This window comes from Pleurodeles waltl, chromosome 6, assembly GCF_031143425.1.
Source record: "Pleurodeles waltl isolate 20211129_DDA chromosome 6, aPleWal1.hap1.20221129, whole genome shotgun sequence".
Lineage (NCBI taxonomy): Eukaryota > Metazoa > Chordata > Amphibia > Caudata > Salamandridae > Pleurodeles > Pleurodeles waltl.
The window spans coordinates 329292116-329306712 of record NC_090445.1 but is presented as its reverse complement, the minus strand read 5'-3'; the positions used below and the strand labels follow the sequence as shown (position 1 = coordinate 329306712).

Genomic DNA, 14597 nt, shown 5'->3' with positions numbered 1-14597 from the left:
AGCTCTTAAAATGACATCAGCGCAGTATGAAGCGTGGGCTCCAAGAGAGCGATGGAGAAAGGTTGGGGCACATCTGCCTATGGCACTCCTAGGGAGACAGAGAGAAAGTGAACGAGTGAGTGAGTGCTGAAGTCAATCTGGACCATCCTTGTCACTTGCTCCTCTTTATAGTCTTGTCATGCAACCTACTGTAGCTCATGCTACTGTGCCTCTCAGATGGATGCACAAATGATATGTTGGAGCAAGATCCGATCCAATAGGTCAGCTTGTAAATTGTAACCTATAAGAAGTCACACTTGGATAGGGTCTCTTGCTCTCACTAGAGACAAACAAGCATTTGCAATGTAATGGGTCTCGTGTTTGCTCGAGTTAGAGCTATTAGCGTTGTAAATGCCTAACTGGACTTTTCCTGCCACATAAATTGAAAATGAAAAGTAAAACAGTTTACTTAAGCAAGCAGATTCAAAGCGCCACAGCCGCCGGGAGCGTGAGCACGAAGGAGAGACACAAAAGGAAAAAGAAGTTAGCTCGCAGTCAAACGTATCGGCAGTCATGCAGTTATCCATGTAACAGGGTCAATGGCCAAGAGGCGGTAACAAAACTGCCACAAGGAGGGGCAAACGTAAAGCATTTACCAATGATAACAAAGGATTTTTCAAAGGCAAGCCCATGAACGAGTGATAGTGATGGACCCACAGATAGATTACAACACGTCCAAGCGCTTGCATGTTCGACCTAAAAATATAGGGGGTCATTACAACATTGGCGGTAAAAGCCGCTTACCGCCGTACAGAAGACCGCCAATACACCGCCGCGGCCGCAGAAATCCGCCACAGCTATTATGACCCACATCTCGGAATCCGCCGAAATTCAGACACCCACACAAGTCCGCCACACCAAAGGTCAGTGATAAACTGGCGAAAACAAAACCTCCACCGTCACGACAACAGTAACACGCCCATGCTATCACGACCCACGAATCCACGCAGCGGTCTTTCAACCGCGGTATTCCATTGGCGGTACACACCGCCGCGCTCAAAATACACATACATCTCCAAAACACCGCCACATTGGACAATTCGAAAGACACACACCTGATACACATCCAAACACCACTCCCACACACCCATTACAATATAAAACACACACCCATATCACACACAAACCCCTATGACCCAAAATTATTGACGAAGGCCAGAGAGAGAGCACAGAATAGACAACCCCACCACACAGAGGCACACAACACCATCACCCACACAACATCCACGCAGAAAACACCACACACCACTACACATCACCACACTCATCACCACATACACCACCCCACACATCACCTACACCACCCCATGGCACGGCAAAGACACCCCAGGTTCTCCGAGGAGGAGCTCAGGGTCACGGTGGAGGAAATCGTACGGGTAGAGCCACAGCTATTTGGAGCACAGGAGCAGCACACCTCCATAGCTAGGAAGATGGAGCTATGGCGAAGAATAGTCGACAGGGTCAACGCAGTGGGACAGCACCCAAGAAATCGGGACGAAATCAGGAAGAGGTGGAACGACGTACGGGGGAAGGTGCGTTCTGTGGTCTCCAGGCACAACATCGCGGTACAGCGGACTGGCGGCGGACCCCCACCTCCTCCCCCACAACTAACAACATGGGAGGAGCAGGTCTTGACCATTATGCATCCTGAGGGCCTCGGAGGAGTCAGTGGAGGAATGGACACTGGTAAGTCAAATCTTAACTATCATATCCCCCACCCTACCTACATGCTATCACACACCCCCACCCTCACCCCTCCCCTGTCACCGCAAGTCCTCACTAATGTACTAATAACACAAACCACCCATCCCAACACCAAGCCCTGCATGACACAACAAAGCATGGACACCCATCACTAAAGCATGCCCACGGCACATACCCATAACACCCCCCCAACCATCATCACACAAGCCCCCACACAGGAATGCTAGCACTGGGGTACACGCTCACCCACCCATTGCACACCATGACACACACACATGCAATAATCATACTTTTACACCCCTGCAGGACCACTACCCAATGTCACCAGACAGGAGGTTCCAGACATCTCTACCCCACCCACAGAAGAGGCCCACAGTGATGACAGCAGCTCTAACCAACTGGATCCAGATGACCAGCCCGGACCATCGTGGGCCTCGGGACAGTCGGTTCCCCTCACACAGGCACAGCCCAACACAGACCTTCCATCCTCTGGAAACACCAGCACAGCACCCACCCAGCCGGCCCATACCTCCGTACCCAGGACACGTCAATCAGCTGTGTGTCCACCACTACAGGGAACCCAGGATAACCCACCACCCCAACAACAACAGGGACCAGGGAACAGTGGTAGTGGGCACACGGTCCAGGGGACGGAGGCACAGGAACACAGGGGAACTGGGAGGGCTGCCGTGCGACAGGAGGCGGACAGGCCAAGGGAACCCACTGTCCACGAGGCCCTCTCCTCCATCATGGGAGCATACCACCACTCCCAGGAGACGATGGCTACGGTCCTGGCCAAGTTTCAGGAGACCCAGCGCCTGCAGGAGGAACAGTATTTGGGCTTCGGGGAGGAACTCAGAACCATTAGCTCCGCCCTGGGCACCATCGTAGGGGTGCTGAAGGACAAACAGAACACCATGAGGGACACCGTGGCACCCCAAGGGGCCCCTGACACTAGCATGGACGATGAACTGCCCACCACCTCCGCCGGCGCTAGTGGACAGGACGCCCCGCCACAGGACCACCACACCAGCACCCCACCCCCTGCAGACGGAGAACCACCCGCAAGCGCTCCCTGAGATCCAGGAACAGGACAGAGCACAATGGCAAGACCCCTGCCAAGAAATGAGACCACCCTGATTGTCATCCCACTGTCCCACTTTGTAACCCTGTCCATATTGGAACTGCCCCAGCTCCACTTCCTATGCCCATATGGGCAGTGCACCTGTGAGACTAATAGACTGGACTCTGCCATGGACATTCCTCCACCATCACCCCTCACCATTTGACCACCCCCTCCAATATTTAGCACTTCAATAAACACCCTTGAACCACAAAACAATCTGGAGTCAGTCTGTGATTGAGAAAATGTGTATTAGCTATGACAGTGACAAAATCCGTTCTCAATAGTAATGTCAACATACCTATGTCACACATCACAAGTCCATGAAGGATGCAAGCAGATGACACACGTTGGTAACCACACCTGTGAAACCGTAATGGAAATGTACAACTCAGTTACCAAATACTGGTTGAAACTGACAGACAGGATAGAGGTAGAAGTGTGAAAGTACTTGTAGTAGTCAAGAAAGTGTTCTCACCTGTGTGTCACTGGAAATATTGCTGTATGACTGAGTCCCTGTTGTCAATGTCTTCTTCCTCTGCTTCCTCCTCATCACTGTCCACAGGCTCCACAGCTGCCACAACACCGTCATCTGGACCATCCTCTTGCAGAAAAGGCACCTGGCTTCGCAAAGCAAGATTGTGAAGCATACAGCAGGCGATGATGATCTGGCACACCTTCCTTGGTGAGTAGAATAGGGAACCACCTGTCATATGGAGGCACCTGAACCTGGCCTTCAGGAGGCCGAATGTGCGTTCGATCACCCTCCTAGTCCGCCCATGGGCCTCATTGTAGCGTTCCTCTGCCCTTGTCCTAGGATTCCTCACTGGGGTCAATAGCCATGACAGGTTGGGGTAACCAGAGTCCCCTAATAGCCACACTCGGTGCCTCTGGAGTTGACCCATCACATAAGGGATGCTGCTATTCCGCAGGATGTAGGCGTCATGCACAGAGGCAGGGAACATAGCATTTACCTGGGAGATGTACTGGTCTGCCAAACATACCATCTGTACATTCATCGAATGATAAGTCTTCCGGTTCCTGTACACCTGTTCACTCCTGTGGGGGGGACCAGAGCTACATGGGTCCCATCAATGGCACCTATGATGTTAGGGATATGTCCAAGGGCATAGAAGTCACCTTTAACTGTAGCCAAATCCTCCACCTGAGGGAAAACGATGTAGCTCCTCATGTGTATCAGCAAGGCAGACAACACTCTGGACAACACGTTGGTAAACATAGGCTGGGACATCCCTGATGCCATGGCCACTGTTGTTTGATATGACCCACTTGCAAGGAAATGGAGCACTGACAGCACCTGCACTTGAGGGGGGATTCCTGTGGGATGGCGGATTGCTGACATCAGGTCTGGCTCCAACTGGGTACACAGTTCCTGGATTGTGGCACGGTCAAACTTGTAGGTGATGATTAAATGTCGCTCCTCCATTGTCAACAGGTCCACCAGCGGTCGGTACACCGGAGGATTCCGCCATCTTCTCACATGTCCCAGCTGACGGTGCCTAGGAAAGACAAAAGCGACCACAGAGTCAAGCAACTCAGGGGTATGTACCCACAGCTACACAGAACACGAAACATAATCCAAAAAGTTGTCTGTAAGAGTGTTGAGTCCAGGCCTAGGTATGTGTGACGCAGTTGTAAATGAAGCCATGTGGGCTCCTGAAATGGCGGCTGCCTGACCTCTAAACTGGGACAATGGGATGTGAGGTAACTGCGCTGGCGTACACCATCGCGGTAGGCGGTCGAAGACCGCAGCGCAATTCTGCATTGGTTAACATTGGACCCTATGGGTCCCAGGAGCCAATGACGAAGTGCGCCGGCGGTGATGATACGCAACGCCGTGGACGTCACCGCCGCGGACGTGACCTCCATTTTCTAGCTGTTGAATCACTCAATACCTGATCTTCGACAGGAGAGGACCTATACTGCAAGTGCTGCTGTGACCTCGGTCTGGAAGAGACAATGGCACGTGCGTCTGGGGAAAGGGCCCCTGCCTTCACTTCACAGGAGTTGGAGAAGCTCGTGGACGGGGTCCTCCCCCAGTACACGCTACTCTACGGTCCTCCAGACCAACAGGTGAGTACATAGGGTGCAAGTTGTATGGGCTATGCCTGGATGGAGAAGGCTGGTCGTAAGAAGGAAGGGGGCAGAGTTCTGTGAGCATGAAGGACTGTGAATGCATGTGCCACATGGCAAGGGCAGGGATGTGGGCCACTCATTTCGACGGTGCAGTTGGTAATGACTTCTCTTCTTCCCCTGTCCATGTCATGTAGGTCAGCGCCCACCAGAAGAAGGATATTTGGCGTGCCATCGCCAAGGACGTCCGGACCCTGGGGGTCCACCAGAGACGGAGCACCACTGCCGTAAAAGATGGGAGGACATTCGCTGCTGGAGCAAGAAGACGGCGGAGGCACAGCTGGGGATGGCCTCCCAACGTGGGAGGGGTGCCCGTCGCACCATGACCCCCCTGATGTTCCGGATCCTGGCGGTGGCCTACCCTGAATTGGATGGGCACTTGAGGACATCACAGCAGACACAAGGGGGTGAGTACACTCTCATTCAGCTGACTTTGCGTGCAGTGGAGGGGTCTGGGTGGGGGAGGAGGGCTGTGCGTTTCCCTAGGCCAGGGCGAGTTCCGTAGGCTAGGCCCCTCCGTAATGCAGGCCATGTGCCACTCAACCCTACCTCTGTAGAGTGCCAAGTACAGGTATACATGCCCCTGTGTCATCTATGTGTGCAGATGTCCACCATAGCCATGTAGGCCATATCCCAGGAACTGCATCTGTAGATCCCAACAGCGCGGCGTAGTGCAGGGGGCTGCTGTGTCTGTATTGTCCGCCAACGGTAGCGGTAAGCCATGCACTCAACCTGTCTTTCTTCTGTCGTTCCCCCCCCACCCCTTTTTGTGCTCTCCCTGTTCTTTTGTGCGTCAGCATCATCAGGCGGAGGTACAGTGGCACCGGAGCACGAGGGGGCTGCATCCCACATGGCCATGGAGGGCCACACCACGGACTCCGAATACACCAGTGGGACGGAGGGCGAGGGTAGCTTCACGGCGGTCACCGGATCAGCAACCAGCGACACGGACTCGTCCTCCGATGGGAGCTCCCTTGTGGTGGCGGCAACATCTGTGCCCCCCACTTCTACAGGTACAGCTGCCACCCCCCCTACCAGCACCGCCCTCCAGGCAGCCCCTCAGCCTTCGCCCCGTGCCCGCTCACCCAGGAGGGTGGGCATCACCTTCGCCCCAGGAACCTCAGCCTCTGCCCCTGTCACCTCTGCTGCCCTCAGTGAGGAGGCCATTGACCTCCTCAGGTCACTCACTGTTGGGTAGTCTACCATTGTGAATGCCATCCAGGGTGTAGAAAGGGAGTTGCAACACACTAATGCATTCCTGGAGGGCATTCATTCTGGTCAGGCTGCCCATCATTGAACCCTGCAATCTCTGGCCTCAGCACTGATGGCAGCCATTGTCCCTGTGTCTAGCCTCCCCCCTCCAACTTCCTCCACCCAGACCCAATCCCCTGTACCTCTGCCTATCCCAAGCACACCATCAGACCAGCCTGCACACACGTCAACACACAAGGGAAGCTCAGGAAAACATAGGCACCACACATCCCACAGGCACTCACACAAGCATCACCCACATACAGACACAGCAACATCCACTGCCTCCACTGTGTCCCCCTCCTTGCCGTCTCCCTCCTCCCTCCCAGTGTCGTCTACACTCTCACCTGCATGCACTACCACTACAGCCACTAGGACTCGCACCAGCACACCCACCACCACACCCCGCTCACCTGCACTCACCACGCCCACTACCATTTACACGTCCCCTGTGTCCTCTCCCAGTGTGTCTGTGACGCCCCCTCCCAAAGTACACAAACGCGGGCACACACACACCCAACATCCATCCACCTCACGACAGCCTCCAGAACATGCACCCAAATCATCAAAAGTTACACCTCCTACAACCACCTCCTCTACCTCCACTACCAGACCCCCTCCAGCTACCCGTCCCAGTGTTCGTCAGAAACTTTTCCTGAGCAACGTTGACCTCTTTCCCACCCCCCCCCCTCCAGTTCATAGGTCCCGAACTAGCACCTCAGCCAAAAAAACTCCGGTACCAGTGGTGCCTGTGCACCGGGCACCAGGGCAGCCAGTGTGACACGGAGCCAAAGCACAGCCAGTCCCCCCCCCCTGTGAAGCACCAGAAGTTGGACAGTACCCGACGGGATAGGGGGAAGACTCCAGCCGGCAAAGCCGCTCACAAGGGTCCCGGGGGGAGTGTCGACTCAGCTGTGACTCCTCCCAAGGTGGGGAAGGGGCAGAAGAAAGCGCCAAAGTCTGAGAAGAGCAGCACGGTGGAGAAGGCCGCCATCATCCCCACTGCCCAGGAGGCCTCCGCCAGCCCGATCGTCACTGGTCAGGAGACCACCGCCAGAGTCAGTGCCCAGGAGGGTAGTCCCATCATCAGTGGTCAGGAGACCACTGCCAGAGTCAGTGCCCAGGAGGGCAGTCCCATCGTCAGTGGTCAGGAGACCACCGCCAGAGTCAGTGTCCAGGAGGGCAGTCCCATTGTCACTGGTCGGGAGACCACTGCCAGAGTCAGTGCCCAGGAGGGCAGTCCCATCGTCACTGGTCAGGAGACCACCGCCAGAGTCAGTGCCCAGGAGGGCAGTCCCATCGTCAGTGGTCCGGAGACCACGCCAGAGTCAGTGCCCAGGAGGGCCCCTGCAGCCACAGCCCCACTGGGCAATGAGGGACCGCCATGGCAAACACCGCTGCACAGGTCAGAGAAAGCAAAGTCAAGCACCGCTGAACAGGGCAAGCACCGCTGAACAGGGCAAAGACCGCCATGGCAAGCACCGCTGAACAGGTCAGAAACTGCAAAGTCAAGCACGGCTGAACAGGGCAAGCACCGCTGTACAGGGCAAAGACCGCCATGGCAAGCACCGCTGAACAGGGCAAGCACCGCTGAACAGGGCAAGCACCGCTGAACAGGGCAAAGACCGCCATGGCAAGCACCGCTGAACAGGGCAAGCACCGCTGAACAGGGCAAAGACCGCCATGGCAAGCACCGCTGAACAGGGCAAGCACCGCCAACTCTAGCACCGCTAGCCCATGTGTGGCAGGGGCAGTGACGGAACTGGGACCGTCACGGGGACACTGAACAGGTCAGAAACTGCATTGTCAAGCACCACTGAACAGGGCAAGCACCGCTGTACAGGGCAAAGACCGCCATGGCAAGCACCGCTGAACAGGGCAAGCACCGCTGAACAGGGCAAAGACCGCCATGGCAAGCACCGCTGAACAGGGCAAGCACCGCCAACTCTAGCACCGCTAGCCCATGTGTGGCAGGGGCAGTGACGGAACTGGGACCGTCACGGGGACACTGATGCACTCTGGGCACCAGTCCTCCTCCAGAACCAGTGGAGACATGCATCAACTCCCTCTGTCCTTAACAGGATGAAGCACTCTGGGCACCAGTCCCCCTCCAGAACCAGTGGAGCCTGTTATCAACTTGAGAGACTGTGGCTTTGCATTCCCCAGGATAAAGCAGTGGGAAAACCACCCACTGAAAAGACTTGTGAGACTGTGGCTTTGCACTCCCCAGGATAAAGCAGTGGGCAAACCACCCACTGAAAAGACTTGTGAGACTGTGGCTTTGCACTCCCCAGGATAAAGCAGTGGGCAAACCACCCACTATAGAGACTTGTGAAACTGTGGCTTTGCACTCCCCAGGATAAAGCAGTGGGCAAACCACCCACTGAAAAGACTTGTGAGACTGTGGCTTTGCACTCCCCAGGATGGTACAGTGGGCAAACCACCCACTATAGAGACTTGTGAGACTGTGGCTTTGCACTCCCCAGGATGGAACAGTGGGCAAACCACCCACTATAGACTTGTGAGACTGTGTCTTTGCACTCCCCAGGATACATCAATGGGCATGGAGCCCCCTCGTGGATCTGTCGTGGTGCTGTCATCCGGCTGAGGTGCCCCCCCTACTCTTCCCCCTGAGGTGCCTGTTGTATTTCGATCTGATGCTCCAGCAGTGTTCTCTCCGTTTTGCTCAGGTATCTAGTGTGGGCCTCGCCCATGCATTTTGGGGCCAGTGGTCCACGGACATTGAATGGTGCATACCTGCACTACTAATCATGATGTATATTTTGTTGCATGTGTATATATATCTGTATATATTAGCTTACTGTTTTTTTATACATTACAATGGTTGCACTCATTTCCTTTTGTCTTTGCATTATTCCGGGGGGGGGGGGTTGGGGGTTGTTACTATAATGTTTGGATATGCATTGGTGTGTGTGTTGTAGTGGGTGAGGGTGGGGGTGGGGGTGTTGCATGTGTGTGTCCCTGACTTTCGCCTCCCCCCTCCCCTATGTCATAGGTGCAGTACTCACCGTTGTCTTCGGCGCCAGCGTTGATGGTCATCGTACAGGAGCAGGAAGACTATCGCAGGGAGTATTTGGAGTTCCAGCTCCATGGTGCCCTCCTTCCTCGTGGAGTGTTTGAGGTGAGCGTTTTCCCTTTGAAATGGCTATTTCCGCAGTGTTTTTATCCACGGTGAATCTGACCCGGAAAAGGTGGCGGATTGGTAGGTTGTGATACTGTGGGTGGTACTTTGTCTCCCGCTTGTCTGTTGGCGGTGACCGCCGCGCTGCTTGTCTGTACCGCCGTGGCGGTCGGAGTGTTAAAGTGGCTGTCTTTGTTGGCGGTTTCCGCCACGGTCATAATTCCCTTTTTTTTCCGCCGGCCTGTTTGCGGTCTTACCGGCACTTTAACACTGTCCGCCAGGGTTGTAATGACCCCCATAGTCTGTGCCCATTCATCATATCGTATGTTCAGCTTGGGAAGATGAACTGAAGCCCAAGGAACGGCCTTAAAGAGTAAATACATATCGTTTTCAAGAGTAATTCACAATCCCAGAGGCAGGTTGGACTGCACAGGCTGCCACAACTGTGGGATATAAGCTGTCCCCTTTAGTCAGAACACTGGACGGATTGGCTATGGCTGGGAATCCATGTTGCTGCCCTTCTTTAATATTTAATAAAAGGGAGTGGCACGCGACCTGAGGAAGCCTGATGTTACTGCGTAATGAGAAGAGGTAAGATTGCCACTTCAAGGATCACGAGGCTCAGCTGCACGAGACACGCCACCTGCTAGAAGGTGCGCGCCAAGCCAGAGGCGTGTGACCACCAAAAATGGCTGCATTGTATGGAGCCGGCTCTGTGAAATCCCTTCACGCGTCACTTAAAAGAGAATCCTTTGAGCATCTGCATCCATTAGAGGCTTGACCCTCTAGTGGTGGGCCTCAAGTGGGCTTCAAGTGCTGCTGAGCAGCAAGGGGTGTGCATACCTGTTTAAACACACGAGAGGTCTACCATGTCCAGCCCTTACATATCTGTGAGGCCTACTATTCCTCTCGTGCCACCCCGGGGCCATTTATGCCACTGACACATTCCCCTGAGAAGAGATTCCCACCTGCCAGAAACAGAATTCCAACAGGCCCCCATGTAGGAGGTGGAAAGATATACCAGTCAATAGCATTGGGGGAAACAGAAATGCTCCTCTGGTCAGAACTAAAGCCCGTGCTATGTTTATTTTTAAAAAAACTAATAGCAACAGCAAATGCAGTATACTGCGCTGCCAAGCCAGAAGTACAAATGAGAGTTTTAACAATTCATGGAGTTTACAGTTTACCTATGGGGCCCAGCTATAACCCACCACCCCCGTCGAGGGGTAGAACGACTGGCCTGACGGGCTGCTCGGAGGACTACGTCACAAGCATTCTGCAGGCATTATTCTCATTATTCTCAGGAAGTACCACCCATCTTCGCGAGGAGCTTCTGCTAAACCTATTTCCATCGACCTGCTGCTTCCTGCTCCTCCTCCTCTTCTCTGCTGCGGCCTCCACCAGAGGCTGGGAACAGGAGAGAGGCCGGATGGAGAGTGGAATAACGCTACCTCTGTTAATCCTGGTCCATAGGTTCGTTCATTTTATCAACACCCAGCAAACAACACACCAGGCGTCCACGAAAGAAAAGCACTGAAAGACACCTGTTTTAAAAAAGCGAACCACCGGTGAAGGTGTCCAGCAGTGTGGGTGGGATGGAGAGTTGGGGGGTGGAGAGTTGTGACCGCCTAGGACATACTCGTCGTGTGTTTAAACAGGTGTGCACACCCCTTGCCGCGCAGCAGCAATTGAAGCCCACCACTAGAGGGCAGGTTACCCAGAACGCTATAATGTAAGAAAGTCTGCAGACTATCAGTGGCAGACTATTTAAAACTGAAGTTATTTCTTTAGGTACATGCTGTATGAGGAGGGGTTTTCTGCCGAGGCCCAACAATGGCTCTCTGCCTGTAAACGTTTGTGTCCGACGCTAGGACATCTTTACCATCGCTAAGAACGCTCCAAGATGCCACGGCAGGTCCTCGAGTAGGTTATAATTTTAAGACCTCCAAAGGCTACCTGCTTAGAAAAGCTGCTATTCACTTTATCAAGGGCAACTGTGCCCGCCTACAAATATATCGCACCAGTACATCGCCTTCTACCACATGTTCATGGTAATATGTTACTAGTCTTTGAATCCTTCACATGGTCTATTAACTATTGTACACAGCCATTATACTTTCCTATCATTATCTTAGGATGTACCAGCATGGCGAAGCAGTGGACGCAATATATTTTCCATGGGATCTAATGTATGCAATATAGCGGGGTAAACCATTTGGAAACTTGCTCTAAAATGCACCATTGAGCTCATTTAATAAAAAGTTCCTGAGGGAGATACAATGAAACCCTCCATGGAAAGGATTATCCTAATTGCTGATCTCCCCAAGTCACTCAGAGACTGTTGGTATATCCTACATTTAGGGTGGTTTATATGTTCCCATTCGGGATTAAAGGGCCTGTCACCAGGACTATAAATTCGGCACCGTTATTCAAAGTGGATATAGGCAACAATCCCACCAATATGCCCACTATCCTGTCTGTTGTGACTTCATGATTTCTATATATTCTTCACCGGTCTCTTTGGTCTGACACCACAAGCACACGGCAAAAGCCCAACGTGAATGTCCTGTAACTGCGATCACTGTACAGGCGGAGCCATCTTGAGGTTTTTTAGACGCCGGGCAAGACATAGTTTGAGGTCCCATGTTCAAAACTACTTTAAATTGATTACCTAATTTCACCAATTCATTCTTTTGTGATGCCAAACAATACTGAATTATACATTACAAACACAACTGAAAGCTCAAGTAGCCCTGTGTACCAGCAAAATAGGACAAAAGGAAGGATTAACCAGTCACTGATTAAGCCAGTTCTTTGGGTGCTAGGATCTAGATTTATTTGGCTAGCACCAATATTTTACATGGAATTTATTGTCAAACTAGTCTATTTCCATATATATAGTAAAGTCACAGTAGTGGTGTTTAATGGATTAGAGGATGATATTAAAATAAGACTTGCACATTTTACTTGAAATTGTAGTTTTAATTGTCAAATATCTGTTAGACCTGGCATCTTGTGGCATGTTTCCCGTCTTTTTGCCTTCTGACCTCCTGTTTTTATGGTATGTTGGACTCTGTTTTTGCTGGTTTATTGTCTCTGCACACTTTATCACTGCTGATCAGTGCTGAAGTGCAAGTACTTCTTATGTATATTGTATTGGTGATTGGTATATCCATGATTGGCACATTTAATTTATTGGTAAGTCCCTAGTAAAGTGCACCAGAGGTGCCCAGGGCCTGTAAATCAAAAGCTACTAGTGGGCCTGCAGCACTGATTGTGCCTCCCACATGAGTAGCCCTATGAACATGTCTCAGACCTACCACTTCAGTGTCTGTGTGCAGTGTTAAACTGTCAATGCGACCTGGCAAGTGTACCCACTTGCCAGGCACAAACCTTCCCTTATAGTACATGGAAAGCACCCCTAAAGTAGGCCCTAGGTAGCTCAATGGGCAGGGTGCAGTGTATTTAGAAGGTAGGACATGTACTGGTGTGTTTTACATGTCCCAACAGTGAAATACTGCCAAATTCGTTTTTAACTGTTGCAAGGCCTATCTCTCTCATAGGTTAACACAGGGGCTGCCCTTAAATAATGTTTAAGTGCAGTTTCCCTTTGGGAGCAGATAGAGATTTGCAGTTTGGGGTCTCTGAACTCACAATTTAAAAACACATCTGTGGTGGGTTCCCCTAGGACTCTGATAGTTTTAAGGCATTAAAGATACTTAAGACACTATCTCTTTCCCAAGTGCTCTTTGTTTTCTTTAGGCTGGTTTTCTTTAAAGACACTCCTAATTTATTTCTGGTTTCTTGCAGGACTTTTCCTTGTGGTTTTAGTCCAAGTAATAATGTTCTTTTCCTCTTTTCTTTTCTAGGTTCTTCCTTTCATGGATGTCGGCGTGGTGGCTTGTTGATCGGGATGGCTCAGTTTTAACCGTCGGCGGTGGACCCTGAGAATAAAGAAAGAGGTAAGTATTAGAGGTCTGGGGTTTAGGTTAGGGTAGGTTGGTAATAGGGTGGTGACGGGAAGGGGTGTAGCAGTGACGGATGGTGACCGGATAGGGTTTGGGCCTTAGATAACCGAAGAGCCCATAAGTGTTTATTGTGCAACCAAAAGAATATTGTGACTTTCAGCCTCCTCTCATAGGACTGTTGTACTTCACAGTCCCTATCTGGGAAAGGTATTGTGTGGTTAGAGGCACATGCACTCTCAAATCGCTCGCGTGTTTCTTGGAACTCGGTCCTCGGTTCCCTCCCCCGCTATGTGCCCCTCGCTCCCGTTCCGGCTTACAAACGGAAAGTAACTAAAATTGAGATACGATCGTACCTGGGACAGCCACGCCCCTCCAGGGACGTGGCAGGTCAGTTCGTCCAACGGCCTTGGGTTCGGTAACCTCTCTCCGCCCGTCTCCTGCTTCTCTTCTTCACTGTGCTCATCTCTACGGCTCTCCTCGCGCTTGTCAGCCCGTCTGACCTCTCCGTCTCCGTGGCTAGCCTCACTCCTTGTTGCTTCTGGCTTCTTGGAGTCGCGCGCCTTCACCTCCTCTGTGTTCACCTTTTGACCCATCAGTCCCGCCCAATCAACCTGGCTATCCGGACTGACAGACATCTCCTGGGGTTAGTTTCTCTGTGTTGTTCCCCTGGGGCACTGCTGATGCGGCTCTGGGGCCAATGTTGTGACCGGAGATCCGGTGACCCGGTTACAACATCTTTTTGTAAATTGTCTGTTTGAAAATGTCACTTTTAGAAAATGGGCATTTTCTTTCTTAAACCATTCTGTGCCTCTGGCTGCTTGTTTATTCCACGTCTAGGTCAGACTGACAGTTGGGCTGTTGTGAATTCCCTCTAGACAGTGACACAAAGGGAGCTGGGGTATAGACTGCATATCCTGATGAGTCTCCTGGGCTAGAGTGGTGGGATGAGAGGAGCCAACACTTACACCTGAAAGGGCTGTGCCTGTCCTCACACAATGCAGTCTCCAACACCCTGGTGTGTGTCTTGGGCCAGGCCTGGGCAAGGCAGGTTCTTGTCAACAACAGAGAATTTCCTTTGAAATGTGTCTACTTCAAAGGCAGAAGGGGGTATAAGTAGTGGACCCAAAACCCCAGACTTTTAGAACACTTCTGGATCAAGAGTAACCTCGGCCAAGGAGAAGAGCTGAAAAGCTGGAGGAGGAGTACTGCCCCTTTG

The 14597-nt window shown here is 52.2% G+C and overlaps 1 long non-coding RNA gene across 1 annotated transcript in view; it reads left to right on the top strand.

The window, feature by feature from the left end:
• The window catches only part of LOC138299693 (uncharacterized), a 331880-nt gene that overhangs the window by 224027 nt on the left and 93256 nt on the right, over window positions 1-14597 (top strand). The window contains exon 3 of the long non-coding RNA XR_011204811.1: window positions 13283-13375. This is a non-coding gene — a long non-coding RNA (uncharacterized lncRNA). The remainder of the gene's footprint in view (window positions 1-13282; window positions 13376-14597) is intronic.